The 11430-nt window shown below is 61.7% G+C and overlaps 1 pseudogene; it reads right to left on the reverse strand.

Moving 5' to 3' along the window:
* Positions 1 to 11430, reverse strand: part of LOC121166446 — a 1182205-nt pseudogene that overhangs the window by 1066513 nt on the left and 104262 nt on the right.

Below are 11430 nucleotides of genomic sequence, written 5' to 3' on the forward strand. Positions count from 1 at the left end.
CAGAGCCCACATGCCTAACCCGGGGCCAGGTGGGCAGTCCCAGCCAGAGCCCACCTCCACTCACTCGGACCAGGAGGTGGTCCCAAGCCAGAGCCCACCTCCACTCACAACGGGCAAAACGGGTGGTCCCAGCCAGAGCCCACCTCCACTCACCCCGGTAAGAGGTGGGCGGTCCCAGGCTGGAGCCCACCTCCACTCACTCGGGCCAGGTGGTGGTCCCAGCCAGAGTCCACCTCGACTCACCCTGGGCCAGGCGGGCCGTCCCAGGCCAGAGCCCACCCCCACTCACCCGGGGCCAGGAGGTCCGTCCCAGGCCAGAGCCCACCTCCACTCACCTCGGGCCAGGCGGGCGGTCCCAGGCCAGAGCCCACCTCCACTCAACCCGGGAGAGGAGGGCCGTAACAGACAAGAGCCCACCTCCACTCACCCGGGGCCAGTAGGTACGTCCTAGGCCAGAGCCCATATTCCAAAACCCAGGGCCAGGTGGGCAGTCCAAGCCAGAGCCCACCTCCACTCACCACGGGCCAGGTGGGCAGTCCCAGCCAGAGCCCACCTCCACTACCTGGGGGCCAGGCGGGCGGTCCCAGGCCAAGGCCACCTCCAATCACCCTGGGCCAGGCGGGACGTCTCGGGCCAGAACCCAAATGCCCCGTCCGGGTCCAGGCAGGCGGTGCCAGGACAGAGACCACCTCCACCCCAACAGGGGCCATATGGCCCATGCCAGGCCAGAGCCCACCTCCACGCGCACTGGTGCCAGTCGGGCCATCCCAGGCCAGAGCCCACATGCCCCACCCGGGTCCAGGCAGGCAGTCCCAGGCCAGAGCCCACCTGCAACCCACATGGTGCCAGGCAGGCAGTCCCAGGCCAGAGCCCACCGCCACTCACCCCGCTCTAGGCAGGCAGGCCAAGGCCAGAGCCCACCTCCACTCACCCCCGGCCACGCGGGCAGTCCCAGCCAGAGCCAACCTCTACCACACCCGGGGCCATCCGGGACGTCCCAGGCCAGAGCCCACCTCCACTACCCCGGGTCAAGGTGGGCAGACTTAGGCTAGAGCTTACCTCCACTCACCCTACCCAGGCCAGGCAGGTGGTGCCAGGCCAGAGCCCACCTCCACTCACCCGGGGCCATGCGGGCCGACCCATAACAGAGCCCACGACCACCCACCCCGGGCCATGCTGGCGGTCCCAACCAGAGCCCTCCTCCACTCAAACGGGCCAGACGGACTGTCCCAGGCCAGAGCCCATATGCCAAACCCGGGGCCAGGCGGGCGGTCCCAGGCCAGAGCCCACATGCCCCACCCGGGTCCAGGCGGGCGGTCCCAGGCTAGAGCCCACCTCCACTCACCCATGGCCAGGCAGGCAGTCCCAGGCCAGAGCCCACATTCCCACCAGGGGCCAGGCGGGCGGTTACAGGCCAATCCATCTCCATTACCCTGGGCCAGTCGGGCAGTCCCAGGCCAGAGCCCACCTTTACTCCACCCGGGGCCAGGCGGACGGTCCCAGGCCAGAGCCCACCTCCACTCAACCCGGTGCCAGGCGGGCCGTCCCAGGCCACACTCACATGCCCAACCCGGGGCCAGGTGGGCAGTCCCAGCCAGAGCCCACCTCCACCCCACCCGAGCCAGGCGGGCGGTCCCAGCCAGAGCTCACCTCCACTCACCCCTGGCCACGAGGACGGTCCCAGGCCAGAGCCCACCTCCACTCACCCCGGGGCAAGGAGGGCGGTCCCAGCCAGAGCCCACCTCCACTCACCCTGGGCCATACGGGCCCTCCCAGGCCAGGGTCCACATGACCCACCAGGGGCAAGGCGGGTGGTCCCAGCCAGAGCGCACCTCCACTCACCCCAGGCCAGGCGGGCCGTCCCAGCCAGAGCCCACCTCCACTCACCCCGGGGCCAGGCGGGTGGTCCCACGCCAGAGCCCACGTCCACCCCACCCAGGCCAGGTGGACTGACCCAGCCAGAGCCCACCTCCACTCACCCCGGGCCAGGCGGGCGGTCCCAGCCAGAGCCCACCTCCACTCACCCCTGGACACCGGGCGGTCCCAGGCCAGAGCCCACCTCCACTCACCCCGGGGCCAGGAGGGTGGTCCCAGCCAGAGCCCACCTCCACTCACCTCAGGCCAGGCGGGTGGTCCCAGGCCAGAGCCCACCTCCACTCACCTGGGGCCAGACCAACCGTCCCAGGCCAGAGCCCATATGCCAAACCCGGGGCCAGGCAGGCAGTCCCAGGCCAGAGCCCACATGCCCCACCCGGGTCCAGGCGGGCAGTCCCAGGCTAGAGCCCACCTCCACTCACCCGAGGCCAGGCTGGTGGTCCCAGGCCAGAGCCCACTTATACGCACCCATGGCCCGGCGGGCAGTCCCAGGCCAGAGCCCACCTCCACTCACCCCGGTGCCAGGCGGGCAGTCCCAGGCCAGAGCCCACATGCCCCACCCGGGTCCAGGCGGGCGGTCCCAGGCCAGAGCCCATCTCCACCCCACCAGGGGCCAGGCGTGCCGTCCCAGGCCAGAGCCCACCTCCACTCACCCGGGGCAGACGGGCCTTCCCAGGCCAGAGCCCATATGCCACACCCGGGGACAGGCGGGCGGTCCCAGGCCAGAGCCCACATGTACCACCCAGGTCCAGGTGTGCGGTCCCAGGCTAGAGCCCACCTTCAATCACCCCTGGCCTGTCGGGCCGTCCCAGGCCAGAGACCACCTTAATCCACCCGGGCCAGGCTGGCGGTCCCAGCCATAGCCAACCTCGACTCACCCCGGTCCAGGCAGGCGGTCCCAGGCCAGAGCCCACATGTCCCACCCGGGTCCAGGCGTGTGGTCCCAGGCCAGAGCCCACCTCCACTCACCCGAGGCCAGGCTGGTGGTCCCAGGCCAGAGCCCACCTCCACTCACCCATGGCCCGGCGGGCAGTCCCAGGCCAGAGCCCACCTCCACTCACCCCAGTGCCAGGCGGGCCATCCCAGGCCAGAGCTCACATGCCCAACCCGGGTCCAGGCAGGTGGTCCCAGGCCAGAGCCCACCTCCACCCCACCAGGGGCAGACGGGCCGTCCCAAGCCAGTGCCCATATGCTACACCTGGGGCCAGACGGGCTGTCCCAGGCCAGAGCCCACATGCACCACCCGGGTCCAGGCGTGCAGTCCCAGGCCAGAGCCCACCTTCACTCACCCCTGGCCTGGCGGGCCGTCCCAGGCCAGAGCCCACCTTTACTCCACCCAGGCCAGGCGGGCGGTCCCAGCCAGAGCCCACCTCCACTCACCCCGGGCCAGGCGGGCCGTCCCAGGCCAGAGCCCACATGACCCACCCGGGTCCAGGCAGGCGGTCCCAGCCAGAGCCCACCTCCACTCACCCAGGGGCCAGGCGGGCAGTCCCATCCAGAGCCCACTTCCACCCCCTCCCTGTGCCAGGCGGGCGTTCCCCGCCAGAGCCCACCTCCGGGCCAGGCGGGCCATCCCAGGCCAGAGCCCACATGCCACACCCGGGGCCAGGCGGGCAGTCCCAGGCCAGAGCCCACCTCCACTCACCCCGGGCCAGGCGGGCGGTTCCCAGCCAGAGCCCACCTCCACTCACCCCGGGGCCAGGCGGGCGGTCTCAGGCCAGAGCCCACCTCCACCCCACCCGGGCTAGGGGGTCCGTTCCAGGCCAGAGCCCACCTCCACTCACCCGGGCCAGGCGGGCGGTCCCAGGCCAGAGCCCACATGCCCCACCCGGCCTGCTCTAAGGAGCTTATTGTGAAATCGAGGCTGGTCAGTGAGTCTCGCCGAAGGCCCAGGCCACCTCACTTGCTGATGGACATGCCCAGTCCCTTGGCCATCAACCACACTCCACTCTGGGACAGCACGGCAGGGCCAGGACTGAGGAGCCAGGGACAGCCTCCAGAAACCCACAGCAGGCCACCTGTGCAGGGAGGGGGCTGTGTGGGGCAGGAGGGCAGAGGTTGGCAGGTGAGCAGGGCTGATGGGGCAGGGAGCATGGTACAGCTGGGCACAAAGGCAGAGAGGATCCCTGGCGGGGGGCCAGGTCAGGAATGCAAGGCATCAGACGGTGGCATCCCCTAGGCTGCCTAACACGTGCCCAAGCCAGCACCTTGAGCAGCCAGTAAGAAGGCAGAAGGCGAAGTCGGGGTGCCAGGGCCACAGCCGTGGTGGTGTGCAGCAGCCGCAGCACTTGGAGCTCCTGGGCACACGTCCACATTCTCCCAGCCACACCTCTGCAGGGAAAGTCGGCCCAAGTCCCTAGGCCCCGTCGCCCAGGAGGGAGACGACAAATCCCGAGTCCGCAAGGACACGGGCACAGGAGCGTGACTCCCACACCGCTCGTGGGGAAATCTAGGACTCAACGGATTAAAGTCCTGCCAGCGTCCACAGCATAAAAACAAAATAGATTGCCTTTTTCAAAAGAATAAAGCCCTGTCGTTTTTATCCACAGCCAAAAACGCCGGGACACAGGCCTGGCTCACCGGGCCTGGCCCTGAGGACGCCGACTGTGCAGCTGGGCAGACAGAGCGCAGCCCCGGGCGAGCACCGACACCTGCCGGCCTGCCCGTAGGACCGGAGAGGAGGCAAGTCAGAACACTCCAAGTGCCTGTGGAAAACGAACCAACAGGAAATTTTACCTGGCACCAAAAACTTTTGAAATGTAACCATAAGAGAAGTCTTCAAATGTTAATGAAAAGGTGTATTATGAAAACGTCTAAAAAAAAAAAAAAAAGCCCTGCGTTCTAATATCCTTACTTTCTGACTCCATTTTCCATGAACTTTCTGGCATGGCTGTGTGTGCATGCAGCTCATTCTAGGAAAGCAGTTGTGGGGTGCACAAGGAGAAGGAAAGGAAGAAAGGGGGTGTCCGCAGGCACCAGAGGCAATGGCAAGCAGGCATGCCTGGAACCAGCAGAGCCCGAACCGCCACTGGCGACAGGAGGGTCCCTGCTGGTGTGCAGGAGAGACCCCGTGTCCTCCGAGCAGCCGCAAACATGAGGAAGCAGCCTGGTGACGGTGTGGGGCTGAAGTTGCAAGGGACTGCAGTGGAACCATGCCAGAAGCACCGGGGCACAAGGCCAGGGCCCCCATCTCCTTCAGTGCTCCATTGGCACCCAAAGAAATGCCAAGCTCTCCTCAGTTCTGGCCACGAAAACCCTCGGGCAGCCTGAGTGGCAGCTGGGTCGAGTGTCCCTGCCAGAACCAGCAGGCTGGCGGCACGGGCGGGCCTGACCCAGTTACACCATGGGGGCTGACAAGGGAGCAACTTGAGCAGGGCACCTAGAACCTTAGGGACCTTGATAGTCCATGCCCTGGCTGCCCAGAACACCCAAGCTCACGCATAGTTCCCTGGATTTAGTCAGCCAGGCAGGCCATGCAGAAGCGGTGCTCGCTGGGGCGCTGGCTCCCTACAAGGCCCTCGAACCTGGTGCAGGCATATGGAGGCGGGCAAGGACGAGAGCTGTGAGCGCCCCTTTGTGGAGAGTGCGAGCTCCCTGTGGGCGCATGCCAGGTGTGACAGCAGGTGTCCCAGTGGCTTTTAGCAGAAACATCAGAGGAGAGCTTAGCAACAATGCACAGGTTTAAATTAATGCCTAGACCCTAAAGTGACCACTCGGTGTGCAAAAGAAACTTCTCCCTAAGAGTTGGAGAGAGTAGGCCACGCTGCGGGATCATGAGCGTGCTGCAGAGGCCCTGCGGTCACCTGACCCCTTCTGCAGCCTGCGCTGGGGCTAAGGCACAGGGCCCCTGCCCCAGGGAGCGGCCCACGCCCCACCTCTACTTCAGGAAGAAAGGGAGGGGCGCGGGGCCCTTGGCCTCGAGCCGCCCGGCTGTGCTATGGGTCTGTGCCTCCCTGCTGCCCATAGGGGCCCCAGCCTGAGTCCCTCACCCTGGCACCCATCTTCACTGGCAGAGGGCTCTGGCCTCAGGACACCACCAGCAGCACCCTGGCACCTGACACCCCGGCACCTGACGCCCCAAGCCAGTTCTGAGGACAGGGGAAACACCCATGGGAGCTGGGGAACGGGCGTCTGTGGGCTTTGGCCCCAGTCCACAGTAAATGCATGGACAGGCCCGATTCCTGTGGGGCAGCCCACGGGGCAGGGCAGGCATGCTCAACCCTGAGGGCTCAGCAAGCATGGCCTGTGACTGGTGACCATCCGACCAGGAAGGCGTGCCTGGAGGCATATGACCACTTGCTAAAATTTGGGGGTCTGGCCTGGCTCCCAGGCAGCCCAGCCAATCCTGGCCCAGGCTCCCCCTGCAATCAGCTAGCCCCACCTGGACCAAGGCCCTGGGGCTGTGTTTACCTGCTGCTGCCAGGCTGGCCTGTGGCTTCCTGCGCAGCCCACCCCCACTCCACAGCATCCCAGAGCAGACCTGCACACACACACACACACACACACACACACACACACACACACACACACACACTATTACACACCGGTGATGGCTCATGACAGAAAACCCAGACACACAGCAAGAACTGCTCAGCATGGCCACCCAGTGACGCCCAGCCCTTCCAGGCCACGGCAAGGAGGGCTGCGGGGGCAGATCTGATGGATTCGAGTGCAGTGCAGAGGTGGTATGGAGCAGCATCCTAAGAGTACAGCGCTAATGAACACATGGAACCAGGCGGCTCCTTGGTGAGGCCGGCCATGCGTGGGCGGCCACGCCGCCCCAAGGACGCTGGGGCACAGACGCGGAAATGCTGACCGTAGCTCACACTTCCGGGGTGGCCCAGGGCGCAGGAGCAGGGGCCAGCCCTTGACAGGCACAGGGGCAAGGCCACCACTCTGCAGGCACCTGCACTGCCCCAGGCACCTGCTTGGGCTCCTCCCGCAGGGCGGCACTCTCCAGGTTCCCTGGGCCTGGGCCGTTCTCGCTCGGTGCCCACCCCACAGCCCCCTCCCGCACAACTCCGTGTCCCAGGAGTCTGGGGTCCAGGGGGGACGTCTGAACCCACAACGGAAGGTGCCCTGGGGCAGCTCCAAGGCTGGGGTCAGTCAGGAGCAGGTGGAGCAGGTGTGGGTGGCACAGGGGAGGACGAGGTGAGGTGGGGTGGGCGGGCTGAGGTGAAGTGAGGTGGGGGCGGTGAAGTGAGGTGAGGTGGGGGAGGTGAAGTGAGGTGGGGGAGGTGAAGTGAGGTGGGCGGGGCGAGGTGAGGTGAGGCGGAGCTCCAGGCCGCCGGGAGCTTCACCTCCCTGTCCTCCAGGCACATTTTCATGCCAATCACCAATAAAACCAAGAAGCGAGGTCACCACAGCCCGCCTCAGTCAGGAAGCTGCAGCGTCAGACACCAGGCAGAGGCCCAAAGGTGCACAGGTGAGGCACCTGCGCGTGCCCGGGGGATGTGTGCTGGTACCTGCGCCTGCCCGGGGGATGTGCGCTGGCACCTGCGCGTGCCCGGAGGATGTGCGCTGGCACCTGCGCGTGCCCGGGAGGATGTGTGCTGGCACCTGCGCATGCCCGGGGGATGTGCGCTGGTGTGTGAGAGAAAACAAGGCAGCTTCACAATTGGTGACAGGAGGAACGCTGTTTTCACGACGCGGTGTCTCGCTGCTGCCTCAGCTTCCTCGCTGTCATAAATATCGTGTCACAATTAATGTACAAACAGCCTCACACCGCCAGGCCAACAGACTCGCTTTCCCTGCAGCGGGGGGTCCACCCCGAGACGTGGGCCCCCCGGGGGAGCAGAGGTACCAGGCCCCACCTCCAACCCGGCTCCACCCACTAGCGCCCAGCCCGGCTTCATCTGCTCACCGGGACACCGGGCAGTGACGGCAGGGCCGACGTGGGAGATGAGGTGAGCAGGAGCTGTCCCCGGCCGGGCTGCGGCAGGACACTCAGGCCCCCGGGGTACCCGGCACGCAGGCGCAGTGCTTGACACAGGAAGAGCAGCTGTCCCAACCACAGACACTCACCCCAATACACCCCATACATCACACATACCACACCCCACACACCACATACACACCCCACACACACACCTTACATATCACACACCCCACACATGCACCTCACCCCACATATGTCATATGTATGTTCTTACACATCACATATCACACATGTAACACACACCACATGCCCATCTTATGCATGTTGTGCCCATACAGAATCACCAGGAAGTTCATCCCCCAGCCTGAACCATGTGCCTGGCAAGGGTGATGACGGCCGCTGGTAACACCTCCAAGTGACCATGCGACAAACCCTGGCAGGCCGAGGCGGGAGTCCTGGACCACACACCCAGTTACTTCAGGCACATGGCTGGTGTCTTCCCCACGCAGGTCAGCAGGGTGGGAGGACAGGACAGGCAGGAGAGAGGGTGGCAGGCCCAGGCGTCTCAGAGTCAGGTGTAAGAGCTTAGAATAACCGCTTGATTTTGCTTCTGTATATTGCTTTCTGCTGAGCAAGAGTAGAGCCATGTTGGAATAAATATAGAAAAGTTATTTCATGAAGCAAGTAAAAGTTTCAGTTTCCCAGACATGAACAAGGCAGCTGCAGGAATAAAAGAGATAAGGTAGCAAGGCCGGAGCAGCAAGGCCAACACAAGAATATAGTGGATAAGAAAGGGAGGCACAACAGTCTGAGAAAATGCAGACTGTTATGCCAAGCCAAGGGAGCCCTGGCGCTGTCTAATCTTAAAGTAAAATGCTAGCTGTTATGCGAAGTTTGCGGTTTTGTCCTTTAAAAAGGTGCTTTAACCTGCTTGGGGCGCGCAGAGTCCTGGGTGCCTCCAGATTACTCTGTTGCCCATTCGCGAATGCTCAATAAAATCCTCATGCTTTTTACAGCCTCTGCTTTGTGACTTGTCTTGCCGAACGGAGTGGCTCCCCTTCCACGGGGTTGGACTCTCCCCGAGTCTAACATTTTGGTGCATTGGCCGGGAAACAGGAGCAACCGTCCTCGGCAAGCAACATCCTAGCAGGGGGAGGTAAGACCGATCGGAAAGTGTGTATTTTTGTGTGTTGTTCTGTTCTGTCCTTGTCCTCCCCAGTCTTTGAACGGTACCGGTTTGATTTGAACTTGTACGCTGGAGGACGCTCCAGTGCTTTGGAGACAGGGTGAAGATCACGTCACCCTCGTCTGGCCTTGTATGGTCGCCCCAGAGCGGCCGTCTTGTATCTTGTATTGGGCCCTTTGGAAATCTTGTATCGCGCGAATCCTGTTTGTGTCATTTGTTTGTTTTGTAATTGTGTGTAGTCTCTTGTCTTTGAATATGGGTCAGGCTGAGTCTTCTCCCCTAAGTCTTACTCTCCAACATTGGCCTGACGTTTCCACCAGCGCTCACACCCTATCAGTGGAAGTGCGTCGCAAGAAATGGAAAACTCTCTGCACCGTTGAGTGGCCGACTCTCGCTGCTTCATGGCCGCCCAGCGGCACCTTTAATCTAACCACTATTTTGCAGGTGAAAGGCCTCATCAGGGCGACCGGGCCATCGGGGCATCCCGACCAGTTACCGTATATCTTGGTATGGGAGGACCTCGTGGTTAATCCCCCGCCGTGGGCTCAACCTTTTCTCATCGCACCCTGTCCTCCTCCTCCTCCTTCTCCAGAATTGCCGGCGCCTTCAGCTCCGCCCCTACCCCAACCCTCTGCTCTTGTTTCCCTCTGTCCGCTGGAAGCTACTCGTCCTCGACCTAAGCCTGTCCTGCCCGATGATAGTCAGACGGACCTATTAATGACCTCTGAACTTCCTCCACCTTATCCCCAGGAGCATCAACCTGAAGGAGAACCCCCAAGAGGAAGACCGGGGGAGATGGGCTCTCCAGACACCACTGTAAATGAACAGCCTGAAGCCAGATCCCCAATCCATACCAGGTTGCGGCTACGCAGGGCTCAATTGGAGGAGGGAGAAAGAGGAGAAGGGCAATGGTCTTCACAGTTGTACCCCTTGAGAATTGTAGGGGGGCAGGTCCAGTATTGGCCTTTCTCTGCCTCTGATTTGTATAATTGGAAAACTCATAACCCTCCTTTCTCCCAAGACCCCCAAGCATTAACAGGTCTCATCGAGTCCATCTTGTTGACGCACCAGCCGACTTGGGATGATTGTCAGCAGCTGTTACGGACTCTACTGACCACAGAAGAAGTCCAACGGGTGCTGATGGAGGCCAGAAAGAATGTCCTTCGGGCTGATGGGCAGCCCACCCAACTTCCAAACGAAATTGATGAAGTGTTCCCCCTTGTCCGACCTAATTGGGACTTCGACACTCCAAATGGTAGGGAGCGTCTCCGTCTTTATCGCCAGACTCTGTTGGCAGGTCTCAAGGGTGCCGGAAGGCGACCCACTAATTTGGCTAAGGTAAGAGCAGTTCTACAGGGAGCTGGGGAGACTCCCGCGGGATTCTTAGAAAGACTAATGGAAGCATACCGCATGTATACACCGTTTGATCCGGCAAGTGAAGATAGGCAGGGGGAAGTGATTATGGCTTTCATAGGACAGTCAGCACCAGACATTCGAAATAAGTTACAAAGACTAGAAGGATTACAGAATTATAGCTTGCAGGACTTAGTAAAAGAGGCAGATAAAATTTTCAATAAGAGAGAGACTCCGGAAGAGAGAGAAGAGAGACTAAGAAAGATGCAGGAAGAAAGAGAGGATAAGAGAGATAAGCGACGGAATAAAGAACTGAGCCGTATCTTGGCCACTGTAGTTCATAACAAGCAAATAACATCCCAGGGAACTGAGATAGGGAGACAGTTTAGAGAACAGGGAGGTGAGCGGCGAAACCGTTTAGGGAAAGATCAATGTGCTTACTGTAAAGAAAACGGCCATTGGGCAAAGGATTGTCCCAACAATCCTAGAAACAAGAAAAGGCAGACCTCAGTTTTGACTTTAGAAGACTAGGCCAGTCGGGGCCAGGAGCCTCCCCCTGAGCCCAGGCTAACTCTGTCTGTGGGAGGCAAGCCCACCACGTTTCTAGTAGACACCGGGGCTCAACATTCAGTTTTGACAACTACTGATGGACCTATGAGCCAGAAGACCTCGTGGGTACAGGGAGCCACAGGAGGACGCGCGTACCGGTGGACGACTGATCGGCGGGTCGACTTGGCTACAGGTACTGTCACTCACTCCTTTTTACATGTGCCTGATTGTCCCTACCCCCTATTGGGACGAGATCTTCTGACAAAACTGGGAGCACAAATCAACTTTAAAGAACAAGAAATAACAGTGACTGGGCCTCAGGGGCAATCCCTGTGCATCTTAACCCTAAAATTAGAAAATGAATACAAACTACATGAGGCCATTAGAGAAACTGAAACTAACAAAGAGGGAACCCCACCTTACATGGAGAGATGGATGACTGAATTCCCAGATGCATGGGCAGAGACGGGTGGCATGGGATTGTCAGTGCAACAGCCACCAGTACACGTACAACTAAAGGCTACTGCAGGGCCCGTGGCTATCAGACAATATCCCATGTCAAGGAAAGCCTTTGAGGGCATTCGCCCCC

The sequence above is a fragment of the Ochotona curzoniae genome, unplaced genomic scaffold (assembly GCF_017591425.1).
Source record: "Ochotona curzoniae isolate NIBS_2020 unplaced genomic scaffold, NIBS_Ocur_1.0 patch14, whole genome shotgun sequence".
Lineage (NCBI taxonomy): Eukaryota > Metazoa > Chordata > Mammalia > Lagomorpha > Ochotonidae > Ochotona > Ochotona curzoniae.